Below are 15,831 nucleotides of genomic sequence, written 5' to 3'. Positions count from 1 at the left end.
TCCATTCATAAAATAACGCATCAAGTTTTTGGCGCCGTTACCAGGGACTTTGGCAAAATAGTTTGTTAACGGTAATTTTTGTGATTTCTTTACAAAACTCTCGATCTCTGGCGAACTACAACCCGAAGATTGAGAGAACGTTTCAAAGGAGACTAAGAGACCGCCAACAGCAACCACAATCAGACAAAGAAGAGATGGCGGAGCAGCCTGGAGTAGAGCACCAAATGATAACAATGTCATGGCGAATCCGATTTTGTTGGCAAACAATCGAAATAGGCCCATTAGGGACTATGCCCGCCAAACCTCTATGATTTCTCTCCAGGAATCATGAGGCCTGCCCTCGATGGAAGTAGATTCAAGATGAAACCGGTGATACTGCAGGTTAATTCGGAGGAAGGCATGGCGACACGCCCACCATCGAAGTTTTATTGAAATCTGCAATACTTTTGTATTCCCGAACATCTCTGCTGAAGAATTTCAACTAACGTTGTTCCCATTTTCTCTCTGTGATCAGGCTAGGAAATGGGCTTATTCGCTCGAACCAGGAGAGATTACTTCTTGGGAGCAGGTAGTGGAGAAATTCATGAAAAAGTATTTCCCACCTACCAAGAACGCAAGACGAAGAAAGCTTATTACTAATTTTGAACACGATATGGATGAATCGCTCAGTGATGCTTGGGCGAGGTTTAAAAGGTTGGTCTGGGACTGTCCGCATAATGGGCTATCAGACTGTCTTCAATGGAAATTTTCTATCACGGTTTGAATCCCGCTTCGCAAACCGCTGCCAATGCGGCAGCCGCTGGTGGTCTGCTTGACAAAACTTATGATAAGGCGAAGAATATCCTGGACCGCATCTCCAAGAACCATGAAGACTGAAGGGAGAGTGACCAGAGATTAAGACTCAAAGATTCTGACGCAAATAACGGTGCCATTGTTTCATTACAAAATCAAATGACCACAATGATGAGTTTGATTCAAGGAATGACGATCAGCAACCTAACACTGCAAGGTGGGCAAATTAACGCAATAAGTCAAAACACCGCAAGGTGTGCGACTTGCGGTGATGGGCATGCAATTGAAGATTACCTGCAAAATCTACAGTCTATATATTTTGTAAAGAATAATCCCTTTTTAAACACAACACCGGGTGGAGAATCCACCCTAATTTTGCCAGGAAGAATTAACAACAAAATTTTCAATATGTGGCGTAAGAAGAAGGGCCACCAGGATACAATGATCAACAGAGCAACCAAGCAAGTAGCTCACAACAACCAATGCAATCTTCTTCTCTAGAGAGCCTATTGAAGCAATATATAGAGAAAAACGAGACATTGCTTCAAAGTCAGGCTACGTCCATCCGCAACCTCGAATTACTAATGGGCTAGATTACGAATGAGCTGAAAAGTAGACCGGAAGGGGCGTTTCCAAGTTCTATCGAACTTCCACGCAACCCAGGAGGATCAGGTAAGGAGCAATGTCAGGTTGTGACATTGCGCAATGGAAAGATTGTGGAGGGAGAAAAGAAGGATCAGAATAGAACAACTTCTATCACAACTGAGCCCGAGATTGCGGTAACGCAAGAAGAGTAAAGAGAAAATGAAGCAGTAGAACCTGAGGTTGCGTCAACCTCAAAGTCAAATGAAACGGGAACCGTGAAAGTCTAATTACCACCTTTCCCTTAGAGGCTAAGAAAGAAGAAAAACGAAGACGTATAGTACCAATGCTTCCTATCTATGCTAAAGCAATTACATGTTAACATTCCTTTCAGTGAAGCGATTGAGGAAATGCTGGCCTATGCTAAGTTTCTGAAGGACATGGTAACTAAGAAGAAAGGTGCTGGAAAAATTTTCACGGTGGCATTAACACAAAGTTCCAAATCTATTATCCCACCAAAGATGAGCTATCCTGGGAGTTTCACTATTCCTTGCTCTATAGGAGGACTCTATATTGGGCAAGTCCTGTGTGACTTGGGGGCCAGCATAAATTTGATGCCACTGTCAATCTTTAGACAATTAAATGTGGGGCAACTTTTGCACACCTCCATAACTCTCCAATTGGCTAACAGATATTTGGTTTATCCAGAAGGTAAGGTGAAAGATGTGTTGATCATGATTGATAAATTTATTTTGCCAACTGACTTCATCATCCTAGATTATGAGGCCGAAAAAGATGTGCGCATCATTTTGGGGTGACCTTTCCTATCAACGGGTCATGCTCAAATTGATGTGCATAAGGGAGAAATCACTTTGAGCATAAACGGACAGAAGCTCAAATTTAATAAAATTCGTGCCATGAAATTCCCAGATGAGGAAGACCTACAAGATTCTGACGATGACCTGAATTTAATTGAAGATGAAAAAGTCTAATGAAGAGTGTGAAGAAGAGGATGCCAACGCATCCATAGCTGCCTCCAATACGATCGTAGCAAAAACAAACAAAGAAGAAGAAATGATCGCAACACAAGAAGAAGTGCCAAAAGAAGAAAGAAAAACAACGCAACCTTCCCTAGTGGAACCACCAACACATAAACTAAAGACCCTACCAATCCATTTGAAGTACGCATTTCTGGGGCAGAATGAGAAGCTACCAGTGATAATTTTCTCTACGCTCAACAAAAATCAAGAGAATGCGTTGATGAGCATTCTCAAGAAACATGTGCGAGCAATTAGTGGACGCTCATTGACATCAGAGGAATTAGCCCCGCGTACTGCATGCACCACATTTGTCTTAAGGACGACCACAAAGAAACTATTGAAAGTCAATGCAGACTTAACCCTGTGATGAAGGAGGTCGTCAAGAAGGAGATTATCAAGTGGTTAGATATGGGCATTGTCTATTCCATTGCAGATAGCACGTGGGTCAGCCCCATGCAATGTGTGTCAAAAAAGGGCAGAATGACGGTAGTCCCAAATGAGAACAATGAATTAATACCACAAAGAACCATAACTGGATGACGCATATGTATGGACTACAGCAAATTGAATGCGGCCACAAAGAAAGATCACTTCCCTCTGCCATTCATTGATCAAATGCTAGACAAACTAGTAGGGAATGATTTTTACTACTTCTTGGATGGGTATGCCGGTCAAATCATGATAGCTTCTAAAGATCAAAACAAGACCACATTCACCTACCCATATGTGACATTCTTTTTTCGCTGCATGCCGTTTGGCCTCTACAATGCGTCGAGCACATTCCAGAGGTGCATGATGGCGATCTTTTTCAGATTTTCTCGAGGACTCAGTAGAAATATTTATGGATAAATTCTCCGTTTATGGGAACATTTATGAAGTCTGTCTGATCAATTTGGAGAAAATTCTGAAAAGATGTGAAGAGACGAACCTGGTGCTCAACTGGGAAAAATGTCAATTCATGGTGAAAGAGGGTATAATGTTGGGACACAAGATCTCCCAAGAAGGGTTGGAGGTGGACAAACTAAAGATTGAAGTAATTGAAAAACTCCCACCTCCAACCAGCGTGAAGGCTGTGCGAAGCTTCTTAGGGCATGCTGGATTCTATAGACGATTTGTTAAGGACTTTTCTAAGATAGCACGACCACTGAGTGCGTTGTTAGAGGTGAACAGGAAATTTGAGTTTGACAACAATTGCCTCAATGCATTTAGAGTATTAAAAGATGTGCTGATTACCGCGCTTGTACTAATTGCATCGGATTGGAAACGCCATTTGAAATCATGTGCAATGCAAGCGGGTATGCGATGGGGGCTGCATTAGTGCAAAAGAAGAAAACCATTTTGCACCTTATCGCATATGCGAGTAAAACTCCTCAAATAAATTATATCACCACTGAAAAAGAACTCCTGGCTGTGATTTTTGTGTGGGAGAAATTTAGGGCATATCTGTTGGGAACAAAGGTACTCATTCACACTGATCACTTAGTAATCAAATATTTAATGACAAAAAAGATGCAAAGCTGAGATTGATCAGATGTGTTCTCCTCCTTCAAGAATTCGATATTGAAATAATTGATCGGAAGGGGATAGAGAATCAAGTTGTGGATCACTTGTCCAGATTGGAAAATCTTGAGGTTGACTGCAATGAATCTGAGGTGAGTGCGGTCTTCCCGGATGAGCAGCTGTTTCACATAGAAGAATTGCCCTGGTATGCAGACATTGTTAATTATTTGGTTTGTGAACAATTTCTTGAAGATTACACCTACAATCAACAGAAGAAGCTCAAGCATGAATGCAAACACTATTATTGGGATGAGCCAAATCTGTATAGAATAGGTGCAGACCAAATCATTCGATTATGCGTACCAAATGCTGTTCAACAACACATATTGTCAGAGTGCCACAATTCGCCATATGGAGGGCAACGCACTGCAGCTAAAGTTTTGCCAAGTGAATTTTTTGGCTTTCATTATTTAAGGATGCTGCTGACTATGCAATGAAATGTGATCGGCGTCAACGCACCAGCAACATTTCATGGAAGAACGCAATGCCAATGAACACTATCTTGGAGTTGGAATTATTTGACGTCTGGGGGATTGATTACATGGCACCATTCCCTCCTTCGCATGGCAAGCATTATATCTTATTGGCCGTCGATTACGTTTCCAAGTGGGTAGAGGCAATTGCATGCGCCGCAAGTGATGCAGAGGTAGTCTCCTAGTTCCTCAAGAAAAATATTTTCACTCGTTTTGGCACTCCCCGTGTCATCATAAGTGATGAAGGATCACACTTTATCAATCATAATATAAAGAAGCTGCTGTGCAAATACAATATCCTCCACAAGGTGGCCACCGCATACCATCCGCAAATGAATGGTCAGGCTGAAGTGTTCAATGGAGAAATTAAGTTGATACTTGAGAAGGTGGTAAAACCTTCACGGAAAGATTGGGCGATGAAGCTTGATGATGTGTTGTGGGCATACCGAACCGCATTTAAAAAACCTATAGGTATATCCCCCTATGCGTTGGTATTTGGCAAGGCATGTCATTTGCCTTTGGAGTTGGAGTATAAAGCATTGTGGGCGGTCAAGAAACTGAATTTTGATTTGAAGAAAGCAGGGGAAGCGCGAAAACTGCAGCTGGTCGAGCTAGAAGAATGGAGGGTCAACGCATATGAGAATGCAAGATTTATAAAGAGCACACCAAGCGATGGCATGATGAACGCATATGCGCTAGAAACCTCCAAGTTGAGCAAAAGGTCTTACTCTTCAATTCAAGATTGCTGCTCTTCCCGGGAAAATTAAAATCGCGTTGTCTGGTCCCTTCATCATCAAAGCAATATTTCCACATGGTGCGGTGGAACTGATCACCGAGGATGGCAGGAGAACATTTAAAGTTAATGGACAATGGATAAAGGCATATTGCAAAGGAGATTTCCAACCAGAAACAGTCTCCGCAATGTTGAAAAACCCGGACTATCCCTTACTCAACTCTTGAACAGTTAACTCTTCGCCACTTTACTATTATCTATATTTCACTTATTTTTCTTTCTCTCTAAAAAAAAAACTTGTTGTTTTGTTTTAAAAATCATTTGACCCTCTCTTTGTCTATTTACAAGGATTAAGGCACAGGATTGCAAAGAAGCAAAGGATCTCAGTCCATCACCGCAATCCACAGAAGCAAAGATCGCCGCAAGGATGGATACATCAATACACAATGCGGGCGACAGCGCAAAATTTGGGGGTGAACTCTTCCTTATCTTTATTTCAAATTTTGTGCTATCACAGTGCATTTTACTTTTCAAAGTTTTATCACCGCATCTTCCTTGATTACCGCAATCATTTAACAAGTAGATAAATTTAGTAGTTTACTGCATTATGTTTCTTTGCCAAGTATGATTTCAATGATGACAAATATGCCTCTATGCCTTTCGTATATATCATAATCAACTTAATCTTAAGATAGTACCTCATGAAATATTTCTAGAAGTAAGAGGCTTGCTAGCTTTCTTTCAAACTCTCTTTATAACGCATTCTATGACCATCGCATGACTTATTTTAATTTCTTTTGGCAATAAAGACATTGCCGAATTTTAAATTTGGGGGTGAGGTATTTATTTTCGACCTTAAAAAAAAAGGGAAAATATATTTTTTTGAGAATAAAAGCTCCACTGTCAATGCAATGGGAAACCCATGTTGATAAGAGTTAAGTTGTGAAAGGCACTTACTCATAGTTGGATGTCTACATGACACATGTGGGGGCAAGCCAAAACGAAAGTAAGTCTCCAGGATCAACACATAAATCAATGATCGCAACTCCAATGCCAAATCAGTATGAGTTTAGTCTGAGAAAGAGTGCATTGCTCGTAGTTGGATGCTGCATGACACCCGTAGGGGCAAGCCAAAATGAAGGCAAGGCACTCGGATTAGCGCAAGGTCAGAAAAAAAAATAGCAATGAAGAAAAATTTTGTGCAAGGATAAATCATTTGACACCCCGGTGGAAAATTTTCTTTTTGAAATAAACCATGCGATATTCTGGAATTTAGTAAAGTTCTTTTGAAAGTTAAGCTTACAATCCCTAAGTCTTAGAAATATTTTAGGAAGAGATTTGAATAAGACCTAAGGAAATTCTGGCATATAGGATTTGAACGAAGTATCCTTGAGAAATCTAGGGAAAGAACTTTACGGTTGACTTGCTAAAAGAATCTTTAACTTATGCTTGAAGACAAGCGTTGTTTAAATTTGGGAGTGTGATAACGGGCAGAAATGAGCATTATCATAGTACTAAGATCTTAAACAATGTTGGATTGCGTTGATGAAATATGTTAAATTACGTCCATTAAGCATAAATTCTATAATATTGCGGCTGCATGCATCCAACGCATTAGAGCAATTGATCTTTACATTTTTGTGTGGAATATGCGTTAATGCAATGCAGAGATTGCGATCATAGGAATACATTGGTCGAGCGCAACTTCACCCCAAGACTTTGCGTTGATCGTGCTCGCAAACATTCACCCAAGAAGAATCACCGCAACTTGGTCAGCATAACATGGTGGGCGCAGCCGAGTAAAAGGATAATTAAGAGCGATGGGACAGAAAGCTGACGACAGTCGGATCCAAATTAAGTTGACAATCGATAACGATCACAAAGTACATTCAGCTTTATCAGTGATAATTATCCGACACATCAGTCAAGAATTAAAGTTGTCCCATCTGTACAACCGGGAGAGAGAAGCCGCCTTTCACCATGGAAACTCTATAAATACCAAGTGCATTCTTCAGAGAAGGGGTTAAGCAGTCGATTAATTCATCACTTTACAAGTTCACGCCTCTATCCATAGTTTTCTTTCATTTTAAGGCGAACGTGAGGAAGAAGGTGTATTGGTAAGCTTGGGAAAGCACCAGAAGCTCCAAGACAGAGAGAGGGCCAATGCCTGCGGAAGCGAGAACATTTGTAGATCAGAATAAAGATTTAGTGTAAAAAGCCTCAGTCAGCAAGGAATTGCTACCAGGCTCTCTGCCTTTACTTTCCATTGTCATTTTGTACTCAACTCATTTATAAGAATGGAATTTCTTTCTTTATATTTTTTCACTCTCTGTTATTCATGCATGACTTGCTGTGCAAAGTTTGACGCATTCCTGAGTAACGCTAGCTAAAGATCTTCTCAACCCGTTCATTGCATACTCATTGCATCTATCAACAAAACTATCTTTCTCAAATCCGCCGCCTTTATTTACTTCTTTTTCATCAACATAACAACATATCTACACTTTATTTATTTACTTGGTTACCACAAAGTTTTCATAAATATTGTCAACGCAACTATTTTCACAAGTCCCTGTGTTCGACCCTGGATTTACCAGGAAACTCAGAGGAATTTACACTTGAATTCCGCTGGGGAAACTTGAGTGCACAACGTAATCCATCAATGCATATCATCCATATTTCCATTCATAAAAATAATGCATCAACTATGTGTACGAAGAAAAGAAGCACAGGTAAGTTCGCAACAGTGCATTAATGCAAAGTTCAAAAAACCATTATTCCACAAAAAAATGCACGACCCAGGAAGTTTCACAATACCTTGCTCAATTGGTGAGATATATATTGGTCAAACGCTTTGCAATATCTGGGGCCAGTATCAATCTAATGCCCCTTTCAATTTTTAAGCAGCTGAATGTGGGGCAGCTATCGCCTGCGACGGTGACTCTTTAGCTAGCAACAAGTCCTTTGTTCACCAGAAGGGAAGGTGAAAGATGTCTTGGTCTCGATTGACAAATTTATTCTTTACGGTAGACTTCATCATCCTCGATATGAAGCGGACAAGAGTGTACCCATCATTCTGGGATGACCATTTTTATCCACTGGTATGCTCAGATTGATGTATACAAGGGAGAGATCACACTGAGCGTGAATGGAAAGAAGATCAGGTTTGCTATTATCAGAGCCATGAAGTACCTGGAAGAAGAAGACCTAACAGATTCCGACAATGAACCCAGATTGTATGAAGAAGAAAAGTCTGAAGATGAAGATGAAAGAGAGGATGCGACCGCATCCATAGTAACCTGCCAATGCGATCGTTGAAACATCAACTAAAAGAAGAAAAACTAACGCTGAATGAAGAAAGAAAAAGCATAAAAACCATCCTATGGAACAATCACCGACAGTGGAATTAAAAACCTTGCCAAACCACCTGAAGTATGCTTATTTGGGAAAAATGAAACTCTTACCAGTGAATAATTTCCTTTGCCACTTCAAAGATCAGAGCATTAACTGCTGACACATCCTGAAAAAGTACATAAAAGCGAATAGGATCGGATGCTAGTAGACATTTAATAACTAAGCCCGCATACTGCATTCACAGGATACGTCTCGCAGGAAAATATATAAAAAGTGATCGACTCGAACATCATACTTGAACTCAACCTTGCGATGATAATTATAAAATGAGAGATAAATCAAATGTTTGGATCAGCATCCAATCATCTACATCTACTGTGGGTGAAGCCTCGTGCAAATTGTGCAAAGAAAGAGGATGACCGGTAGTCCCAAATGCAAATAATGAATTAATACCAATGAGGACCGTCATTGGCTGGCGGATCTGCATGGACTACCGCAAACTAAATGCGACGACGAAGAAGGATCATTTCCCCTTACCTTTTATTGACCAGATGCTAGACCACCTAGAAGGAAATGATTACTCTGCTTTTTGGATGGATATGCAGGCTATAACCAAATCATGATTGCTCCTGAAGATCAAGAGAAAACCACATTCACCTGCCCCTATGGAACATTTGCTTTTCGCCGCATGTCGTTCGGGCTATGCAATGCACCGAGCACATTCCAGAGGTGTATGATGGCCATCTTTTCTGAGTATCTTGAAGATTCAGTAGAAATTTTCATGGACGACATCTTAGTGGACGGGCAAACATACGGAGTCTATCTTAATAATCTAGAGAAGATACTGAGGAGATGTGAAGAGACGAACCTTATGCTAAACTAAGAGAAATGCCACTTCATGGTGAAGGAAGGTATTGTGCTCGGGCACAAAGTCTCCAAGGATGGGCATGAAGTGGATAAGGCGAAGATTGAGGCCATTGAAAAGCTCCTACCTCCAGCAAATGTGAAGGCTGTCAGAAGCTTCCTGGAGCATTCAAGATTTTATCGACGTTTTGTGAAGGACTTTTCGAAGATTTCGCGACCATTGAGTGTGTTGTTGGAGGTAGAAAGAACATTTAACTTTGATGAACAATGCCTCAACGCATTCAAGATACTGAAGAATGTATTAATAACCGCACATGTGTTAGTTGCACCAGATTGGACGAAGCCATTTGAATTGATGTACGACGCAAGCGGTTATGCGATGGGGGCGGTGCTGGCGCAAAAGAAGAAAACAATGCTACACCTCATTGCATATGCGAGTAGAACCTTGAACCCTGCCCAAAAAAATTACAGTACCATAGAAAAACTGCTTGCAGTGATCTTTGCGTTGGAGAAATTCAGAGCTTACTTGCTGGGATCCAAAGTGATCGTTCACACCGACCACTCGGCAATCAAATATTTGATGACAAAGAAGGATGCAAAGCCAAGTTTGATTCGATGGGTTCTCCTCCTTCAAGAATTCAGCATGGAAATCATTGATCGCAAGGGGACGGAGAACTAGGTTGCGGACCATTTATCGAGATTAGAAAATTCGAAAGTTGATCGCAACTAGTCGGAGGTGAACACAACTTTCCCAGATGAGCAGCTGTTAAAAATAGAAGAGTTACCATGGTATGCAGACATGGTCAATTTTCTGGTTTATGAACAATTTCCTGAGAACTACACAGGCCATTAAAAGAGGTGGCTCAAACACAAATGTAAATCATATTATTGGGACGAGCCAAATCTCTACAAGAGAGGGTCAGACCAAATTTTGCGCTTATATGTACCAGGAGCTATTCACCAGCGCATACTATCGCAATGCCATGACTCACTATATGGTGGACACTTTGGAGGCCAACGCACAGCAGCAAAGGTGTTACAAAGTGGATATTTNCAAAGGTGTTACAAAGTGGATATTTTTGGCTAACTTTATTCAAGGATGCAAGAGACTATGTAATGAAATGCGACCGGTGCCAATGCACGGGAAACATTTCATGGAAGAATACGATGCTCATGAATATCATCTTAGAATTGGAACTATTCGACGTCTGGGGCATGGACTTCATGAGACCATTTCCACCATCAAATAGTCACAAATACATTCTATTGGTCGTCGACTACGTTTCCACATGGGTAGAAGCGGTATTGTGCGTCACAAGCGATGCGACAGTAGTCTCCAAGTTCTTGAGAAAAAATATTTTCACTCGTTTTGGCACTCCACGTGAATAATAAGTGATGAAGGCTTTCACTTTGTTAATAACATCATCAACAAATTGCTGCTCAAATATAATATCCACCATAAGGTAGCCACCGTATACTATCCACAAACAAATGGTCAAGCTGAAGTGTCCAATAGGGAAATCAAGTTGATATTAGAGAAGGTGGTGAAGCCTTCACGCAAAAATTGGGCAATGAAGCTAGACGATGCCTTGTGGGCATACAGAACCGCCTATAAGACACCTATAGGCATGTCCTCATATGTGCTGGTGTTTGGAAAGGCATGCCACTTACCACTTGAGTTGGAGCATAAAGCAATGTGGGCAATGAAAAAGCTCAATTTTGATTTAAAGGCCGTAGGGGAGGCAAGGAAACTTCAGTTGGTCGAGCTTGATGAATGGAGAATTTAAGCATATGAGAATGCCAAAATCTACAAGGAACGTGCAAAACATTGGCATGACAAACAACTATGCGAGAAGAATCTCCGAGTCGGACAGAAGGTCTTGTTGTACAATTCTCGGCTATGACTTTTTCCCGGCAAGTTAAAATCACGATGGTCTAGTCCTTTTATAATCAAAGAGGTATTCTCGCATGGAGCGGTTGAGTTATCCAATGAGGACGGGACCAACGCATTCAAAGTCAACGGGCAAAGAGTCAAAATATATCACAGAGAGGACTTGCATTGTGAGAAAACTTCTGTGGACCTGAGGAATTCTGACTAAAGAAGAAGTGGGCAGTCTCTGCACAATCATGCGATTCAAATTCATCAGGGATGCAATTTTTTTGAAGTACCCTTTGAAATCTTCAGTTCATGAACTCAAGCTACCTCTCTATATCCTTTTTAAAATATCAATCCCTAAAACAAAAAAAAAAAAAGAGAGAGAGAGAAATTTTGTTAACTCTGCTCTTTTTATATTTTTTACCCTCTCGATGTTTTTTTTTTTGCAACGATCGTGGTGAACGATTGTGGGGGACATACACGATAACTGAAAAGACGCAACTAGTTCGTAAGCCACTACAATCGAAGAATAACGTTCGCCGCAAAGAATAAACTGATCACAATTGCGAGCGACAGAGCAAATTGGGGTTTGTATCTATCCTTGACTTTGTTTATTCCAATTTTGTACTCTTGCATCTCGTCTTTAACTTTGATAATTTTATCATTGCATCATCTTTAATCAGCACAATCATTAAATATTGAATTGCTTTAGGACAGTCACCGCATTATTTTATGCCAATTATGATTTCAATGATGAAATGCATGTCTCTATTTCTCATCACTATACTAGAATCAACTTAATTTAGACATTCAATTCATGAAATATTCTAGAAGTTAGTGGGTCCACCAGCTTTATTTCAAAGTGACTTTTTACGAAACTTCCTAAGATCATTGGCATGAATTTTTTCAGTCTATCAGTCATGAGGACATTGCTTTCTTTAAATTTGGGGTGCAGTATTTATTTGCAAACCTTGCTACTTTTAGAAATTCAAAAAAAAAAAAAAATCACCATAACGTTGAGATCGGATCCCACTCGTAGTTGGATATCCGTATGACACCCGTCGGGGCATGCCAAAACGAAGGTAGGAATCGTGATCAACGCATAAATAAAGTGATCGCAACTCCGCTGCCAAATGGACATGAGTTTAGACTGAGAAAGAGTGTCTTGCTCGTAGTTGGATGCTCGCATGACACCCGTGGGGGCAAGCCAAAACGAAGGCAAGGCACTTGGATCAGCGCAAGGTCATAGAAAGAATATCTAAACTACGCAAGGATAGAAATCATTTGGAAACACCCCAGTTGAAAAAGTTTTTTTTTTTTTTTTTTTGTGAAATAAATCATGCGTTGTCCTAGAAAATAAGTAAATTATTTTTGAATGATAAACTTGCGGTCCCTAAAGTTTAGAAATATTTTAAGAAGAGACCTGGATAGAATTAAGAAGATTTTGGTTCATAGGATTTGAATAAGGCACCTCAAGAAATCTAGGTAAGGAAAAGGCAGCTGACTCCCTAGAGAAAATCTTTAGTTTATGCTTGAGGACAAGTATTGTTTTAAATTTGGGGGTGTGATAACGGGCAGAAATGCACGTTATTACAACACTAAGATATAAAACAATGTGGGAATATGACGGTAAAAACATGTAAAATCGTGTCAAAAGCATCAAGTTGAGAACATTGCAATCGCATGCGCCCTTCGCATTAAAGTAGGTAATTTACATATTTTGTGCAGGAAAATGCGTTGGTTTAAAGCAAGTTGCGATCCAAGAAATTTGGCACCTAAGCGCATTAGAAGATTACAGCCGCAAAGTTATGCGATCGTATGCGTTTGCGAAGATCTGCTCAAAGAAGTGGCTGCATAAAAACGACACATCAAGGTGAAAGCTTAATAAATCACGATGGGACAGAAAGCTGATGACGGTCAAATCTGAATTTAGTTGACAAGCCATTAACGACGCATTGTAGCAAGTACACTCAACTTTTCGGTGACCATTAATTGGCGCATCAGACAGAGATTTAATGACATCCCATTAGTACAATCATTTAAGAGAAAAGCTCTTCACCTTGAAGCTTTATAAATATCGAAGGCCACCTTCGTTAAAGCTGTTCGGAGTTCAGAATTTTGGAGTTCCCATCCGCCATATACATAGAAGATAGATCATAGATATCCGTAATCTGTAATTCATATACTTAGGAGGCAGAGGCGAGCGAAGAGAGAAGACACCGGAAGATCGTTCCTGTTAGCTTGAGAGACTACCGGGAAGCGTTGAGAATGGTGAGAGGGCCGACTCTTGTGAAAGCAAGAACATTCTTTTGGGCAAAGTAGAGTAAAACACAGTGTAAAAGCCTCAGGAAGCAAGACATTACTACCAGGCTCCCTATCCCTACTTCCATTGTCATTATGTATTCTGATTTTATTTATAAAATGGAATTTGCATCCTTACATCTATTCAATCTCTTCACAATGCACATGAGTAACTAAACTTCCGAATTGGTTGAGAAACATTTAGATAACATGACCTAAGATCTTCATTTTATGCGATCATCTTGTCTTATGTATGCACCCATCACCCTTTAAAGATACTTGAGAGAGTAGTCTAAAGAAAGAACCTAGACTTGAGAGAGTTAGGTTAGAATCTAGGCTTGAGAAAGTCAGATTAGAACCGCATAAGCAAGAGATAGAAACTTAGAGATAAGTTCTATTTGCTATCATGCATCGCATGCACCCTAGAAATAGAATATGATAGTATGCAGTCGCCTTGTGTATGTGTGTGTCATTCATCATCGCATAGACAAGAATCGAGGCTTAGACATAAGTCCTATAGACATTATCGTATACATCACATGCGTCCTAAAATTAGGAACTATAGCATTTGCATTGAGAGATGACATGTTGTCGTATGTGTGTAGCATGATCACATAACTTGAACGCAATCTTAGGAAGTGTTAGCTAAATCCCTTCTCAACCCGTTCCTCGCATACTCATTGTAACTTTCACTGTTATTAACTCTTTTCTCAATTTTGCTGTATAGGATTTATACTTTAAACAAACATACCAACCAACTTATTGTTTTGTTTGCCATCGCAAAGGAATCAAAACTTATATTGTTTCAATTAGTCTCTGTGTTCGACCCTGAGCTTACCAGGCAACCTAGTAGGATTTATTCTTGGATTTTGCTAGGAAAACTTGCATGTGCAACACATACACCACCATCGCAATATACACCATTATTTCATCGTATTCACAACGCATCAGTAGCTAGCTGTCTAGTTCCAAATGAAAGATTTGGGTAAGGCACGGTATGTTCTCGGGATCTAGATTATTCGGGATCCAAGAACAAATGGTTAGCCCTATCTCAGGCATTGTACATTGACCAAAGGATGCAGGATTCCAAGAGGGGTTTGTTACCCTTCAGACATGGAATCATTCTGTCTAAGGATCAATGTCCTAAGATACCTCAAGAAGTTGAGAAAAATGAAACGGATTCCCTATGCTTCTGTTGTAGGAAGCTTAATGTATGCAATGTTGTGTACTCGACCTGACATTTCCTATGCAGTAGGGATTGTCAATCGGTATCAGTCCAATCTAGGATTTGATCACCGGACGGCGGTCAAGACGATCCTTGAGTATCTTCGGAGAATGAGGGACTACATGCTTGTGTATGAAGATAAAGATCTGATCCTTACAGGATACACGGACTCTGACCTTCAGACCGATCGAGATTCTCGCAAATCGACATCGAGGTCAGTGTTTACTCTAAATGAAAGGGTTGTAGTTTGACGAAACATCAAGCAAGGATGCATCGCAGACTCCACTATGGAAGCCGAATACGTAGCAGCTTGTGAAGCAGCTAAGGAGGCTGTTTGGCTGAGGAAGTTCCTTTCTGATTTGGAAGTTTTTCCAAATATGGATTTGCCGATCACTCTTTATTGTGATAACAGCGGGGCTGTGGCAAATTCCAAGGAGCCTCGGAGTCATCGTCGAGTAAGCACATAGAATGGAAATATCACCTGATCAGGGATATTGTGCATCGCGGTGATGTGATAGTCACGAAGATCGTATCGAAGCATAACGTTGTTGATCCTTTTACAAAGGCCCTCACGGCTAAAGTGTTCGAGGGTCACCTGGAGAGTCTGGGTCTGCGGGACATGCGGCATCTTGTCTAGGGCAAGTGGGAGATGATATTGGAGTATGCCCTAGTTTATTGTATATTTTACATTTTTATATTGTATTGTACATTTGTCTCCCGAGTCATTAGGATAAGTGGGAGATGGTTGGGATTGGTGTCCTAATTCTCCCAGAGTCTTATTGTTTTGTAAAGATACACATTGTTCAATGAATAAAATAAGTGTTATTTAATTCTGGCATTTACTCATATCCAATAAACAAAGCTCCTTTGTTATCTTATGTGAATTTAAGCATGTATATGTGATATACAAGTGGATCATGCCTTAAGTGATAACCTAAATAAGTTTGTAGTATAAGATTAAGGTGGGATATCTCATCCTGGTGACACTACGGATACGCCCCGCTTTGAAGAGATTTGCAAGTGTTGTAAAC

The 15,831-nt window shown here is 40.3% G+C and overlaps 1 non-coding gene across 1 annotated transcript; it reads right to left on the bottom strand.

Moving 5' to 3' along the window:
• Positions 1-616: 616 nt before the first annotated feature.
• LOC120072371 lies at positions 617-723 on the bottom strand. The gene has a single exon (XR_005480435.1). It is a non-coding gene; the product is annotated as a small nucleolar RNA R71 (small nucleolar RNA).
• Between the last annotated feature and the right edge of the window lie 15,108 nt (positions 724-15,831).

This window comes from Benincasa hispida, chromosome 2 (genome assembly GCF_009727055.1).
Source record: "Benincasa hispida cultivar B227 chromosome 2, ASM972705v1, whole genome shotgun sequence".
NCBI lineage: Eukaryota > Viridiplantae > Streptophyta > Magnoliopsida > Cucurbitales > Cucurbitaceae > Benincasa > Benincasa hispida.
The sequence above is the reverse complement of the archived record's forward strand: the minus strand, read 5'-3'. Positions and strand labels throughout refer to the sequence as shown.